General features: G+C 39.7%; 1 protein-coding gene across 1 annotated transcript in view; it reads right to left on the bottom strand.

Moving 5' to 3' along the window:
• Positions 1–15,384, bottom strand: part of G2E3 (G2/M-phase specific E3 ubiquitin protein ligase) — a 70,878-nt gene extending 55,494 nt beyond the window's left edge. Inside the window, exon 1 of the mRNA XM_036354000.1 lies at positions 15,287–15,384. The gene's annotated coding sequence lies outside the window, so the exon portion shown is untranslated. The remainder of the gene's footprint in view (positions 1–15,286) is intronic.
• Between the last annotated feature and the right edge of the window lie 741 nt (positions 15,385–16,125).

Below are 16,125 nucleotides of genomic sequence, written 5' to 3' on the forward strand. Positions count from 1 at the left end.
ACATGCAAACTAGGTATGTTCCCTGACCGGGAATCAAACCCTCAAAATTTTGATGTAAAGGATGACACTCCAACCAACTGAGCCACCAAGCCAGGTCATGAAATATTTTAAGTATTTGACTCTCACTGTTTAGCTGGTTGATAACTAGAGGTCTTCCTTTTGTTTTCCAGTAGGTGGTGGTGAAGCCCTAGTTTTTATTTTCTGTTACCTACACCACAGAGGTTTCCAGGGATCTCTATAGGGCAGAAGATATTTGTAAACAATACTTCCAAGGGGCTATTATCTAAAATACAGTATAAAGAATTCATACAGCCGTGGCTGGCTGGCTCAGTTGGTTGGTGCATCATCCCGTACACCAAAACTTTGAGGGTTTGATTCCTGGTCAGGGCACATACCTAGGTTGCAGGTTTCATCCACCGTCTGGTGCATTCGAGATATTGATGTATTGCTCTTACATCTCTCTCTCTCTCTCTCTCTCTCTAAAAATCAATAAAGTAATTTAAAAAATAAATTAAAAGGAAAAGCCGCATGTAAGGAGCTTATAAGTCACCACTCCATCCTAACAACAAGAGCTGAAATGACTGAATAATGAGTAACACTTTTTGGATCTGTCAGAGAGGGGTGGACCAGGGATATACAGTGGGGCCTTGACTTAAGAGTGTCCCGACTAACGAGTTTTTTGAGATACCAGCTGTCTCTCGGCCGATTTTTTGCATTGAGTTGATAGAGTAATTTGAGTTAAGGAGCTCCTTAACAAGCTTGGTCTCGGAACGAATTAAACTCGTAAGTCAAGGCCCCACTGTACCACTCTCTCCAAGACTGAAGATACAGGTGAATACTGGGAGTCACCGCTTACATGAACAGAGATTTATCAGCTATAACTGCTGTGGGACCTAGTGCAAGGGTAGGAAAACCTGAACTGTAATTGACTAATTGCTGGAAGCTCAGTACATACAACTTTGATATTTAAAAGTTGTGGGTCCCTCTCACAATATTGTGAGATTTATCATCAGAAACTTGACAAGGATCCACAGTAAATGTTAGAGAAAAATGTTAGAGAAAAATCTCCTTGTACTTTCGGCAGGGGGAGGGGGGAAAAGGTATCATTTGAAAGACACCAAAGCACTCTGTCCTGGTCTAAAGAAAACTAATTAAGCAGAGCCTAAAGTAATCGGGTATTGTCAGAGCTTAAATGATCTGGGGTAAAGGAAATATCCAACCCCAACCCATTCTAGCCATCCTGACCCACACAATGGGGGAGAAAAAAAACTGAGAAATACTTGTGAAGTTCATAGTCCAGGACCATAGGCCCCTGAAAAGACTGAGACCTAATCATAGGGCTATAGAACATTTCCTCTTCCCCCATACCTTACCACCATATTATAAACAGCCTATTTACTTACAACAATTCCTTTTACACTGTACATCATGTTGGCTATCAAGAAAAACTTACTGTGCATATCAAATGGCAAATAGCACAACCTAAAAAGACAGAGAGCTAGCATCAGAACCTGACATCGCAGAGATGTTGGAATTTTATCAAAAGAGGAATGAAACAACTATGATGAACATGTTAAGGATTCTAATGGATAAAGTAGACAGTATACAACAACAACAGATGGGCAATGTAAGCAGAGTTGGAAATCCCATAAAAGCACCAAAACTAAATGCTAAAGATATCAAAAATACTGTAACAGAAATGAAGAATGCATTTGATGGGATTACCAGTAGACTGAACAAAGAACTGCTGAGTTTGAAGATATCATAACAGAAACTTTAAAAAACTAAAAAGAAAAGAGAACAAAGACTGAAAAAAAAAATTAGAACAGAATACCCAAGCACTGTGGGAAAACCCCAGAAGGTATAACATACACATTTCAGGAATGCCAGAAGGAAAAGAGAGAAAGGAACAGAAGAAATATTTGAAACAATAATAAGTTAATGTCAGAAACTAAACCACATATCCAGGAAGTTCAGAACAGTAAGCAGGATAAATGCTCCCAAACCAAGGCATATCACTTCAAACTATGGAAAAATAAATAATTTTTTAAAGTCCTAAAAGAAGCCAGAGGTGGGCAAAACACTTTACCTATAAAGAAATAAAGGTAGGAATTACAAACAACTTCTCCTCAGAAACCTTGCAAGCAAAAAGAGAGTGAAGTAAAATATTTAGTGTTGAGGAAAAAAAGAAAACCAACTTAGAATTCTATATCTTGTGAAATTATGCTTCAAAAGTGGAGAATTATTTTCTTAGACAAAAATTAAGGAAATTTGTTGCCAGTCAACCTGCCTTGTAAGAAATGTTTAAAAGGAGTGCTTGCGAGAGACATTCAGGTCTACATAAAGAAAGAAAGACCATCAAATAAGGAATAAGTAAAATAAAAACTTTTTTCTTATTCCTAACTGATCTAACAAATAATCTGTTCAAAATAACAATAGCAACAATGTATTTGAATATGTATTAGTTGTAAATGTATACTGCACTCTAGGGCAACCACTAACAAAGTTTTTAAAATATATATATAACTGATATACTAAAAAAAGAGAAAATAATACAAATTGCTCAATTAAAATCACAGAAGGCAGATAAAAGTAGGAAGAGCAAAGCAACAAATAGAAAACAGTAATAAATATAACAGATATAACTCTATATAAATAATCACTTTGATGCCAATGGTCTAAATATACCAATTAAAAGATTGATTTGTCAAAATGGATTTAAAAAAATCAGACTTTACCTACAAGAAACCCACTTTAAATATACTTATATTTAAAAGTAAAAGGGTGGAGAAAAATATTCCCTGCCAACACTAACCAAAAAAACACGGAAGTTATATTAATTTCAGACGGAACAGACTTCAAAATAAGAAAATTTATCTGACTCTGTCTGAGGAACAGCAGCTGTGTGTGAAGCCTCCCCCCACCAGCCAGAGGAGCCACCACAACTGTGAACAGCACCCACCAGAGGAGCTGCTACCAACTGAGGAGCAGCTGCTACCACAACCGCCCGAGGAGCAACCGCAGCCCGAGGAATCACTGCCACCCAAGGAGCAGCCACTGAACGACTCAACATCTAGATATGGCGGTACAATCAAACATGGGTAGACAAAGAAACCCCCAAAGGAAAGAAAAGGAGGACTGACCAGAAAAGCAGCTAAGTGATACAGAGGCATGCAACATGACAGAAAAAGAATTCAGATTAAGGGTCCTAGAGTGCATGAACTGGATGGAGGAAAAAAACCAACAACTTATGCAAGAAGCAAGAAGAAACAGATGAAAAAAATCAATAAATTATGTTAGAAGCAAGAAGAAATGAAGAGTGATATAGCTGCAATAAAAAACACCATGGAGCCGAAACCGGTTTGGCTCAGAGGATAGAGTGTCAGCCTGCGGACTGAAGGGTCCCAGGTTCAATTCCGGTCAAGGGCATGTACCTTGGTTGCGGGCACATCTCCAGTGGGGAGTGTGCAGGAGGCAGCTGGTCGATGTTTCTCTCTCATCGATGTTTCTAACTCTCTATCTCACTCCTTTCCTCTCTGTAAAAACTCAACAAAATATATTTTTTAAAAACAAACAAACAAACAAAAAAAACACCATGGAAAGTTTCAACAGTAGACTAGGAGAAGCAGAGGACCGAATTAGCGAATTAGAAGACAAGGAAAAAAACACACACCCAAACTGAACAGCAATTGGAAAAAAAAAATTAAAAGACAGGAGGGAGCTATGGGACAAGATGAAACAAAACAACATATGAATAATAGGGGTGCCAGAACAACAGAAAGAGGAACAAGGGTTAGAAAACCTATTTGAAGAAATAATATCAGAAAACATCCCAGAGGTGGGGAAGAAAAAAAATCACACAAGCACAGAGAGTCCCAAACAAGGTGAACCCGAAAAGACCCACACCAAGACACATCATAATTACCATGGCAAATGTTCAGGACAAAGAGAGACTCTTAAAGGCTGTAAGAGAGAGATGGAAAGTTATATTCAAGGGATCTCCCATTAGATTATCAAATGATTTCTCAACAGAAACACATCAGGCCAGAAAAGAATGGACAGAAATTTACAAAGTGATGCAAAGCAAACGACTGAATTCAAGAATACCCTATCCAGCAAGGCTATCATTCAAAATTGAAGGGGAAATAAGGAGCTTCACAGACAAAAAAAGGTTAAGGGAGTTTATCACTACCAAACCAGCATTGCAAGAAATGCTAAAGGGACTGGTGTAAAAAGAAGAAATAAAAAGCTCAGAAAGAAAACAGCCACACAAAAAAAGAAATGGCTACAAACAAGTACCTTTCAATAATAACTTTAAACATAAACAGACTAAATGCTCCAACCAAAAGACATCGAGTGGCTGAATGGATTAAAAAAACATGACCCATACATTTGCTGTCTACAAGAGACCCACCTGAGAAGAAGGGACTCAAACAGACTGAAAGTGAAGGGATGGAAAAATATCTTTCAGGCAAATGGAAATGAAAAAAAAGCTGGGGTAGCAATACTTACATTGGACAAAATAGACCTCAAAGTGAAGGCCATAACAAGAAATAAGGAAGACCACTTCATAATACTAAAGGGATCAATACAACAAGAAGATATAACCCTGACAAACATGTATGCACCCAATGCAGGAGCACGCAAATACATAAAAAAATTCCTGGAAGATATCAAAGGAGAGATTGACAACAATACAATCATAGTAGGGGACTTTAATACACCACTGACATCACTGGATAAATCCTCTAGACAAACAATCAGCAAAGAAACAGCAATCCTAAATGACTCACTAGATCAGATGGACTTAATTGACATCTTCAGAACACTTCACCCCAAAGCTGCAGAATATACATTCTTCTCAAGGGCTCATGGGACAGATTCAAAAACAGACCACATATTGGGTCACAAACAAAGTCTCCCCAAATTCAAGAAGATTGAAATCATACCAAGCATCTTCTCAGAACACGATGGCATAATATTAGAAATAAACTACAATGAAAACAACCCAAAATACTCAAAAAATTGGAAGCTGAATAGCATGTTATTAAATATAGATTGGGTTACCAATGAGATCAAAGAAGAAATTAAAAACATCTTGGAAACTAATGACAATGAAAACACAACAATACAAAACCTATGGGACACAATGAAAGCAATCCTGAGAGGGAAGTTTATAGCTCACCAAGAAACAAAGAAAGAGGACCCAAATAAACAAAATCAGAAATGATACAGGCGAAATAACAACAGACCCCACAGAAATACCAATGATTGTTAAACAATACTATGGACAACTCTACTCGAACAAATTAGACAACCTGGAGGAAATGGACATATTCCTAGAAAAATACAACATTCCAAAACTCAATCAGGAAGAATCTAAAAATCTCAACAGGCCAATAACTATGGAAGAAATTGAAGCAGTCATCAAAAAGCTTCCAGCAAACAAAAGCCCAGGACCAGACGGCTTTACAGGGGAGTTTTACCAAACATTCAAGGAAGAACTAAAACCTATCCTCCTCAGACTACTACAAAAAATCAAAGAGGAAGGAATCCTTCCAAGCTCATTCTATGAAGCCAGCATCACCCTAATACCAAAATACCAAAATCAGATAAAGACAACACAATGAAAGAGAATTACAAGCCAATATCCCTCATGAACATAGATGCCAAAATCCTCAACAAAATCTTAGCAAATCAGATCCAGCAGTACATCAGAAAGATCATACACCATGACCAAGTAGGATTTATCCCAGGGATACAAAGGTGGTACAATATCCGAAAATCAATAAATGTGATACATCACATAAACAAATTGAAAGAAAAAAACCACATAGTCATATCAATTGATGCAGAAAAAGCATTTGACAAAATCCAACAACCATTTTTGATAAAAACTCTCAGCAAGGTGGGAATAGAAGGATCATACCTCAACATAATAAAAGCCATATATGACAAACCCACAGCCAGCATCATACTCAATGGACAAAAACTAACACCATTTCCACTAAGAACAGGAAGAAGACAGGGATGCCCACTCTCACCATTCCTGTTCGATATAGTACTGGAAGTATTAGGCATTGCGATTAGACAAGAAGAAGAAATAAAAGGCATCCAAATTGGAAAAGAAGAAGTAAAACTGTCCTTATTCGCAGATGACATGATATTGTACATAAAAAACCCTAAAGACTCCATAAAAAAACTATCAGACTTAATAAATGAATTTGGCAATGTAGCAGGATACAAAATTAACGCCAAGAAATCTATGGCATTTCTATACAACAATAGGGAACTTACAGAAAGAGAGACTAAAAAAACAATCCCATTTACCATCGCACCAAAAAAATTAAGTTACCTAGGAATAAACTTAACTAAGGAGGTAAAAGACCTCTACTCAGAAAACTACAGGGCGTTGAAAAAAGAGCTAGAGAAAGACATAAACAGATGGAAGAACATACCATGTTCTTGGATTGGTAGAATCAACATCATTAAAATGTCCATACTACCCAAAGCAATCTATAAATTCAAAGCACTTCCCATTAAAATACCAACGGCATATTTCACAGGCCTAGAACGAACTCTCCAAAAATTCATCTGGAATAAAAAAAGACCCCAAATAGCTGCAGCGAATCTGAGAAAGAACAAAGTAGGTGGGATCTCAATACCAGATATCAAGCTGTATTACAAAGCCACTGTTCTCAAAACTGCCTGGTATTGGCACAAGAACAGACATATAGATCAATGGAATAGAATAGAGAGCCCAGAAATCGGCCCGAACCAATATGCTCAATTAATATTTGACAAAGGAGGCAAGAACATACAATGGAGTCAAGATAGTCTCTTCAATAAATAGTTTTGGGAAAATTGGACGGATACATGCAAGAAAATGAAACTAGACCACCAACTTACACCATACACAAAAATAAACTCAAAATGGATAAAGGACTTAAATGTACGACGGGAAACCATAAAAATACTAGAAGATTCCAAAGGCAACAAAATCTCAGACATATGCCCAAGCAATTTCTTCACCGATACAGCTCCTAGGGGCACTTGAAACTAAAGAGAAAATAAACAAATGGGACTACATCAAAATGAAAGGCTGCTGCACAGCAAAAGAAACCATCAACAAAACAACAAGAAAGCCCACTGCATGGGAAAACATATTTGCCAATGTCATATCTGATAAGGGCCTAATCTCCAAAATTTATAGGGAATTCATTCAACTTAACAAAAGGAAGATAAACAATCCAATCAAAAAATGGGCAAAGGACCTAAATAGACACCTTTCAAAAGAGGACTTTCAGAAAGCCAAGAGACATATGAAAACTTGCTCAAAGTCACTAATCATCCGAGATGCAAATCAAAACAACAATGAGGTACCATCTCACACCTGTCAGAATGGCTATCATCAACAAATCCACAAACGTCAAGTGCTGGAGAGGATGAGGAGAAAAAGGAACACTTGTGCACTGCTGGTGGGAATGCAGACTGGTGCAGCCACTATGGAAGACAGTATGGAGTTTCCTCAAAAAACTAAAAATGGAACTCCCATTTGACCCTGTGATCTCACTTCTAGGAATATATCCCAAGAAACCGGAAACACCAATCAGAAAGGATATATGCACCCCTATGTTCACAGCAGCACAATTTACCATAGCTAAGATCTGGAAACAGCCTAAGTGCCCATCAGTAGATGAATGGATTAGAAAACTGTGGTACATCTACATGATGGAATACTATGCTGCTGTAAAAAAGAAGGAACCCCTACCATTTGCAACGGCATGGATGGAACTCGAGAGCATTATGCTAAGTGAAATAAGCCAGTCAATGAAGGAAAAACACCACATGATCTCACTCACTCATGGATAATAAAGACCATTATAAACTTATGAACAAAAATAGATACAGAGGCAGAGCTGCCTCAAACAGACTGTCAAACTACAGCGGGAAAGCCGGGGAGGGTTGTGGGGCGGGGCGCGGGGGGGGGGGGCGGGGGGGTAAGAAATCAACCGAAGGACTTGTATGCATGCATATAAGCATAACCAATGGACATAAGACACTGGGGGGTAGGGGAGGCCGGGGGATTGTTAAGAGCGGGAAAAAAAGGAGACATATGTAATACTCTTTGTAATACTTTAAGCAATAAAACAATTAAAAAAAAAGAAAATTTATCTGAGATAAATAAGGGCATACATAATGATGAAAAGATTAATACTGCAAGAAAGTGTAAAAATACTTAACAAGTATGTGGCTAACAACAGTGTTAAGCTATGTGAGGCAAAACTAGAATTGCAAAGAGAAACAGATGAATCTACTACCATATTTGGATACTTCAACCCTCTCCATTAGAAATGGATAGATCCAACAGGCAAAGAAATCAGTAAGGACATAATCAGTCAATCAACTGGACATAATGGACAACTTTATCCAACATTCTTCTTAAGCTTGAATGCAATATTCACCAAGACAGACTACATTCTGGGCCATAAAGCAGACCATAACAACTTTAAAAGAATAGAAATCATATAATGTCTGCTGTCATACCTCAATGAAATTAAACTAGAAATCAGTACTAGACCACCAACTTACAACATACACAAACATAAACTCAAAATGGACAAAGGACTTAAACATACGGTAAGACAGGAAACCATAAAAATATTAGAGGAATCCACAGGCAGCAAAATCTCAGACATATACCGAAGCAATATCTTCACTGATACAGCTCCTAGGGCAATGGAAACTAAAGAGAAAATAAACAAATGGGACTACATCAAAATAAAAAGCTTCTGCACAGCAAAAGAAACCATCAACAAAACAACAAGAAAGCCCACTGCATGGGAAAACATATTTGCCAATGTTATCACCAATAAGGATTTAATCTCCAACATTTACAGGGAACTCATACAACTTAACAAAAGGAAGATAAACAATCCAATCAAAAAAATAAGCAACAGACCTAAATAGATACTTTTCGAAAGAGGACATAAGGAAGGCCAAGAGACATATGAAAATATGCTCAAAGTCACTAATCATCTGAGAGATGCAAATCAAAACAACAATGAGGTACCATCTCACACCTGTCAGAATGGCTATCATCAACAAATCAACAAATGACAAGTGCTGGAGAGGATGTAGAGATAAAGGAACCCTCGTGCACTGCTGGTGGGAATGCATACTGGTGCAGCCACTGTGGAGAACAGTACAGAGTTTCTTCAAAAAACTAAAAATGGAATTCCCATTTGACCCAGTGATCCCACTTCTAGGAATATATCCCAAGAAACTAGAAACACCAATCAGAACGGATATATGCACCCGTATGTTCATAGCAGCACAATTTACAATAGCTAAGATCTGGAAACAGCCTAAGTGCCCATCAGCAGATGAGTGGATTAGAAAACTGTGATACATCTACACGATGGAACACTACACTGCAGTAAAAAAGAAGGAATTCTTACCATTTGCAACAGCATGGATGGAACTGGAGAGCATTATGCTAAGCGAAATAAGCCAGTCGGAGAAAGATAAATACCACATGATCTCACTCATTTGTGGAATATAATGAACAACATAAACTGATGAACAAAAACAGATTCAGAGACAGAGGAGGATCAATCAGACCATCAAACCTCAGAGGGAAGGTAGGGGAGGGTGGGGTTAAGGGGGAGAGACCAACCAAAGGACTTGTATGCATGCATATAAGCATAACCAATGGACAAAGACACCAAGGAGGTGAGAGCATGAGTGGGGGTTGGGGGAGGGGCAATGGCGGGGGGGGGGGGGAGGGTAAGGACACATATGTAATACCTTAATCAATAAAGAAAAACAAACAAAAAACCAACTAGAAATCAGTAACATAAAAATAACCGAAAAATCCCAAAACACATGGAGATTAAACAACACAGTTAAATAACACAAGGGTCAAAAAAGAAATCTCAAGAGAAAATACAAAGTATTTGGAACTAAATGAAAACACAAAATATCAAACTTTGGGGGAGGCTGTGAAAGCAATGCTCAGAGGTAAATATACAGCACTGAATGCATATATTAAAAAAGATCCAACTATATTATATTCTGAAAAGGGCAAAACAATGAAGACAGTAAAAAGATCAGTGGTTGCCTGGGGGGTGGGATGAATAGGCGGAGCACAGAGGAATTTTAGACCAGTGAAAATACTCTGTATGATATCATAATGATGGATATGTCATTACATATTTTTATCCAAACCCAATGAATGTACAACACCCAAGAGTGAACAGAAATTTAAACTATGGACTTTGAGTGATTATCATGTCAATGCAGGTTCATCAATTTTAACAAATGTACCACTCTAGTGGGAGATATTGACAATGAGAGAGTCTATGCATGTGTGGGGCAGAGGGTACATGGGAAACCTCTATTATAATCCCCTCAATTTTTCTGTGAACCTAAAATTGCTCATTAAAAAAGTCTTAATAAAAAAATGTAATAAAGTTACTATAAGTTTATATTGAGTTACTTTACAACTAGTTCTCAGGAAACATGTTTCCCGCCTTCTTCCTCTTTGTATTGGCTCCCTATGCCTCTTTTTAATGTTTCTTCTTGATTCCATTGTCATCTCAGCACATGAAAAGTTTTCTAGTTTGGTTCCCAATAGTTGTTTGGTATTCCAATTCCAAATTCAAGAGAAATAATGTGAATAGCCTAGCCCACATCAGCTATTCAGCTCTGATTGAAATACCTGGTACCACTTTGGCTGGAGATGGTATGTGGCATGGAAGCATCCTTAGACTAACCCAGCCGTGGGCAAACTACGGCCCGCGGGCCGGATTCGGCCCGTTTGAAATGAATAAAACTAAAAAAAAAAAAAAAAAAAAAGACCTTACCCTTTTATGTAATGATGTTTACTTTGAATTTATATTAGTTCACACAAACACTCCATCCATGCTTTTGTTCCGACCCTCTGGTCCAGTTTAAGAACCAATTGTGGCCCTCGAGTCAAAAAGTTTGCCCACCCCTGGACTAACCCCTCTACCCAATGGTCCTTAGAATGATGTCCCTGCATTGTCAGACAGGTTTTTTTAAAAAAGGTTGAGGGCAAGGTCAGGTAACAATCTTAAATGTTCAAACGGGGGTGAGGGGTGGGAGTGGGGGGCAAATCTGTTTTCAATTCCTCAATATTTTCTTAATTTAGAATTGATGCAAAAATGAATTCATGTACAAATAAGGCTAACTTTCTATTATAAAGTTAATTTTTAAATTACACTTAACTCATTCCTATAGTTAAAACAAAATTGTACTAGATGGAAATTAAATGCCAAAAGAAAATTTTTAAGTCACTAAATATTTTGGTGCATCAGTTTTTTTTCATCTTAATATGGAAATAATAAAATGGCTATAAGGATTAGTGTGAAAATATGTATAAAGCAAATATTGCTCTGAATTTTTTCCCACTTGATAGGTCTTTTGAGCCAATGATTTTAGTACTTATTTTTCCATATTTGTCGAATTTACAAACCATATATGACTAAAATCTCTCTACTAAACTACACAAAATTCTATTCTTTCAGAATTAACATGATACAATATGTTAGCACTCATTGAACATACAGTTTCAGAGAATAAGGACTCACTGTTCTGTATTAAGAATTTGCAGGTAAAAAGACAAAGAGGACAAGAGCTCAGAATCAATGCATACAACTAAAATCCAAGGTGGAAGAAGCACTCTGCTTAGGCTAGGGGAATCTAGGTAGGTATTTGAAAATTTTAAGGGGAAATAAAAAAAGGTCAATGGATAAGTATGCATAAAAATGATAGAGAATAGATTTGAAGAACTGTAGTATGGATAAAACGTCACAGGTTGGAAAAAGGTGGTGGAATATTATGAAGATGATGCTTGAAAACAGAGGTTGGAATCCTATTGAGAAGGGCTTTGTAAAAAAACAGCTAAGAAATTTGAATTTTATATGGTAGGCAATGGGAAGCTATCAGAGATTTTTATGGAGCAACACTTGTAAGGACAGACTGCAGAAAGGGGCAGGAAGCATTACTTTTTTAAAAAGGCATAGCCCTGGCCAATGTGGCTCACTGATTATAGAGTGTCGGCCTGCACAGTGAAGGGTTGCCTGAGTTCAATTTCTGGGCAAGGGCACCTACCTGGGTTGCAAGTTCAAGCCCTGCCCCAGAGGGGGCCTGTGCAGGAGACAATCAATGGATGTGCCTCTCACATTCATGATTCTCATTCTCTCATTCTCTCTCTCTCTGTCCCCCCTCTCTCTTCCACTCTCAGAAAGACTAGTACATTTGATCTCACTGATATGTGGAATCTAATGAACAAAATGAACTAACGAGCAAAATAGAGACAGACACACAGAAAGCAGGCTGACAGCTGGGGGTCAGGGGGAATTGGGGAGCTAGGTGGTGGTGGTGGGATTCAGAAAAAAAAAAGAGAAAAAAACTCACAAACAACAGTGTAGTGATTGCTAAGGGGAGGTGGGCGAAGGGAAGGTGAAGGAGGGTATAGGGGGTATAAATGGTGATGGCGGGATGTCTGGCTTGGGGTTGTGAACATACAATACAATGTACATATGATGTGTTATGGAACTGTGCACCTGAAACCTGTATAATTGTTCACCAATGTCACCCAAATAAATTCAATAAAAAGGAAAAAAATAAAATAAAAAGGCATAAACTTTCTAATTAAATCTGGTTTCTGACCCCAGTTCAAACATTTGATTAGTTGTGAGAATAAATTACTGAGCCCCTCTTAGCTTCAGTTTTATCTGAAAATAGTACATATAGCAGTGCTATCTGTGAAGATTGAGATAATGAATGTAATGTGGTTTGTACAATGCTTAGTAACTCAATAAGAGATATATGTAACATTTACTATGTGCCACACATTGTTCTACAATGTGTATATGTATTAACTCATTTGAGTCTCACAATATTCCTACAAGGCAGATATTGTTATACACAGCTGAGGGAATCAAAGCACAGAAAGGTTAAATGGCTTTCTTCGTCACAAAGCTACCAAGTGGTAGACATGGAACTAACTCCAGTTCCATGACCTTAATCAATATATTATAAAGCCTCTTTAGTAAAGATCATGTCAGAGTTTTTGAAACTCGGGTCAAATTCTCTCTGGTTAAATTTATAATTAATAAATACAGATTCCCCGACCCCATCCTCCAGACCTACTCTGATGAAGCCAAGTAATCAGCATTTATTAATCCTCATCAGAGGATATTTTTTCCATTGATTTTTTTTTAAGAGAGTGGAAGGGGAAGTGAAGAAGAAGGGGAGGGAGGGAAGGAAAGAGGGAGGAAGGAAGGGAGGGAGGGAGAGAGAGAGAAAGTGAGAGAGAGAAGCATCTCATGTGATTGGTTGCCTCACGCCAAGGCCACGCAGCGCTGGGGATGGAGCTTGTCCTTGACTGGAATCTGAACCCATGACCCCTCAGTCCCTGGGCTGATGCTCTAACCACTGAGCACTGACTAGTGCTAGAATCATCATCATAATAAAAGGTAATATGCAAATGGCCATCATGCCATCATGCTGTAATGCCAATCAGCAGGGACCTGAGGCTGGGTGGCACCGGGCCAGGGCGGGGAACCTGAGGCCCCTGGGGCCGCACCCCCCACCGCAGTGCCATGACGTGAGGCTGTGTCCCCTGCCCGCTGGGCTTGATGGGGCTGGGGCCGGCCAGGTCTTGGTGTTGCCCAATGGGGGTGGGGCCGGCTGGACACTTCTATTATGGAGAAAGGGAAAATAACAATATTAATATATTTCCTCTAATTAATTCCCTTTTAATGTGCACAAATTTTGTGCACCAGGCCACTAGTTATTTAATAAATCCTTCAAGGTAATGTGTATGCAATAAAATTTGGAACTCACTCACTTAGGGAGACAGAGCAAAAAATCAATGAAAAGAATCCAGATAAGGAAAAGATACATTAAAATATAGACACTAATGTTTAAAAAAAAAATTACCATGTGCTGGTAGCTTACACAAAATGAGAATAGCTCATGGGAAAGTATAGCGAATGTCTTTGCTGTAGTCTTACACAAAATGTTTAAATTTCAACGATCATAAATACTGAACATTTAAACCTATTTTCCCCCCAGCTAATGATGAACCAAAAATTCATTAGCAGGGACGGGAGAGTGGGAGTGGCCAACACTAGATGAAGGAATGTCTATTCTGAATAATGCAAAGCCCTACTTTGTAAGAACTACTTATACACTTATATAGTATGATGCCCTGGTGTTAAAAATCTTAAAAGGAACAGAAAATACCTGTTCCTATAAAGCAAGGCAAAATTAGTCTGAGAGTTTTCAATGAGGCAAGATACAAAATGTCCACACACGTAAAGCACTCATTTAGTGTCCGCTTGCGCGAAAGTCGATCCATACAGCACTCACTCACGACATACATTTAAACTATTCCAGAAGGCAAGACTTTGCTACGGGGCTAGACAGAGTTTGCTATTTTTATGTAGTTCGTCATTACAAATAAATAAAACAAAAAAAGCAAAACAAAGAAAACCCCATGCTGGAAATAGGAGTATTTCCAACGTGACTCCACAATACCCCAGTTGGCCAATGAACAGAGGGGGTTGGAGGTATGTCTGTGGCACCAACTAAACCTCAACCCTATTGTTAGCAATCGAATGCGACCCTTGTGAACGCTGCTCTTACTAGAGCCGGTTTAAATGGGCAAGAGTCTCGGGTTTCTGCGGTACAAGAAAAATGCCAGGCGTGGAAGAAAAACATCCGGTTTTAAATACAAAGGCTGCTCAGATTTCAGTTTAAATCCCTACCGGGCATTCCACAGCCTGTCACTTCCCCGCGGAGCCGAAGAACAGCCTGCTGCGGCCGCGCCCCTCGGGAAGAACCCGCAGCTCCGCCGCGCACCGCCGCATTCCAACCCTGTGCCAACCTTCCATCTTCGATAAAGGAGGGTTCTCCTACCTGTGGCAACGCGTTCGCAATCGGCTACAGCTACTGTCGAAGCTTCAGCACGCGAGCCGAATGGGCGAAAATGCAACCAGCCATGACCAGCAGGTCAGAGATTAGACAAAAGTCAGAGGTTAAGCGAGGCTCGATACTATCACAATTGCCTCGTGCGCGCCAACCGTCCGGAGCGCTGGCCCGGGAAAAGCTCCCCTGCGCCCCGACCTCTCCAAATCCCTACAGGCGGCCCCGCCACCCGAACACCCACAGGCAGCCCGAGGCCCCCGCTCCCCTGCGCCGCCGGCCGAGCCCTGGAACCCTCCCTTCGTCCCGCTCCCCAGCCGCTCACCACGGCGCTGCCAGACGTTCCAGAAGCGCCGGGCCGCTTTTCAGTTCTCGCGCTGCAACAACAGCAACATCCCCATCCAACGGCCTGCAAGATTCAAAATCTCCACTTCCGGCCGCAACCCGGAAGAGGGCCTAGGCCCCGCCCCTCGGGGCGGAACCCGCGGCGGTGCTGAGGTGGCGGCGGCGGCGCGCCCCCCGCGGGCTGCCCTCCCGACTGTGTCCGAGTGCCTTCGGTTTCTTTCGTCCGGCTCCTTGTCTCGGTGCACGGCGAGGTCGGGCGCAGGGTCGGTGTTTCTGCCCGGTGGCTCCCCAGAGGACCCTATTGTTTCTGAAGTTTCATTCCTTTAAGGAATGGAGAGAATAAAAGCAGTGACTTCCCCTCCGTAGACAGCAGTAACAGCAAGAAGTAAAAACACCCTCCCCAGGCTTGGTACGGGGTTTACCGAGACAGGACTTTTAACCTCGCTCCCTCCCGTGGTTGAGGAAGACTAAAAGCCAAGTGCAGTCATCATCCTTATTTCAGCTGCAAACTGAAAGTAAGTTGTGGGAGCAGAGCTGGTCCCAAATAAAAATTCCCACCATCAGTGCTAAAAACCGACAATTCTTTTTTTTCTTCTCATAAGAGTTCACTTTACAAGATAATTGTAAAGATAATGTGTGAGATTCTTGGGGCAACAGTGACACTTGCCTTTACCAAGGATTGCACAATATATTCCTTTTTTTTTTTTAGCTGACAGATTTATTCATACACTTAATAACTATGTATAGAGCACACTACATGAGATATTGTTCTAATGGTAAACAAAAAAAAAGACAAAAATTATATAAATGAAAAAAAAT

This window comes from Myotis myotis, unplaced genomic scaffold, assembly GCF_014108235.1.
Source record: "Myotis myotis isolate mMyoMyo1 unplaced genomic scaffold, mMyoMyo1.p scaffold_m19_p_1, whole genome shotgun sequence".
In the NCBI taxonomy this organism is placed as follows: Eukaryota; Metazoa; Chordata; class Mammalia; order Chiroptera; family Vespertilionidae; genus Myotis; species Myotis myotis.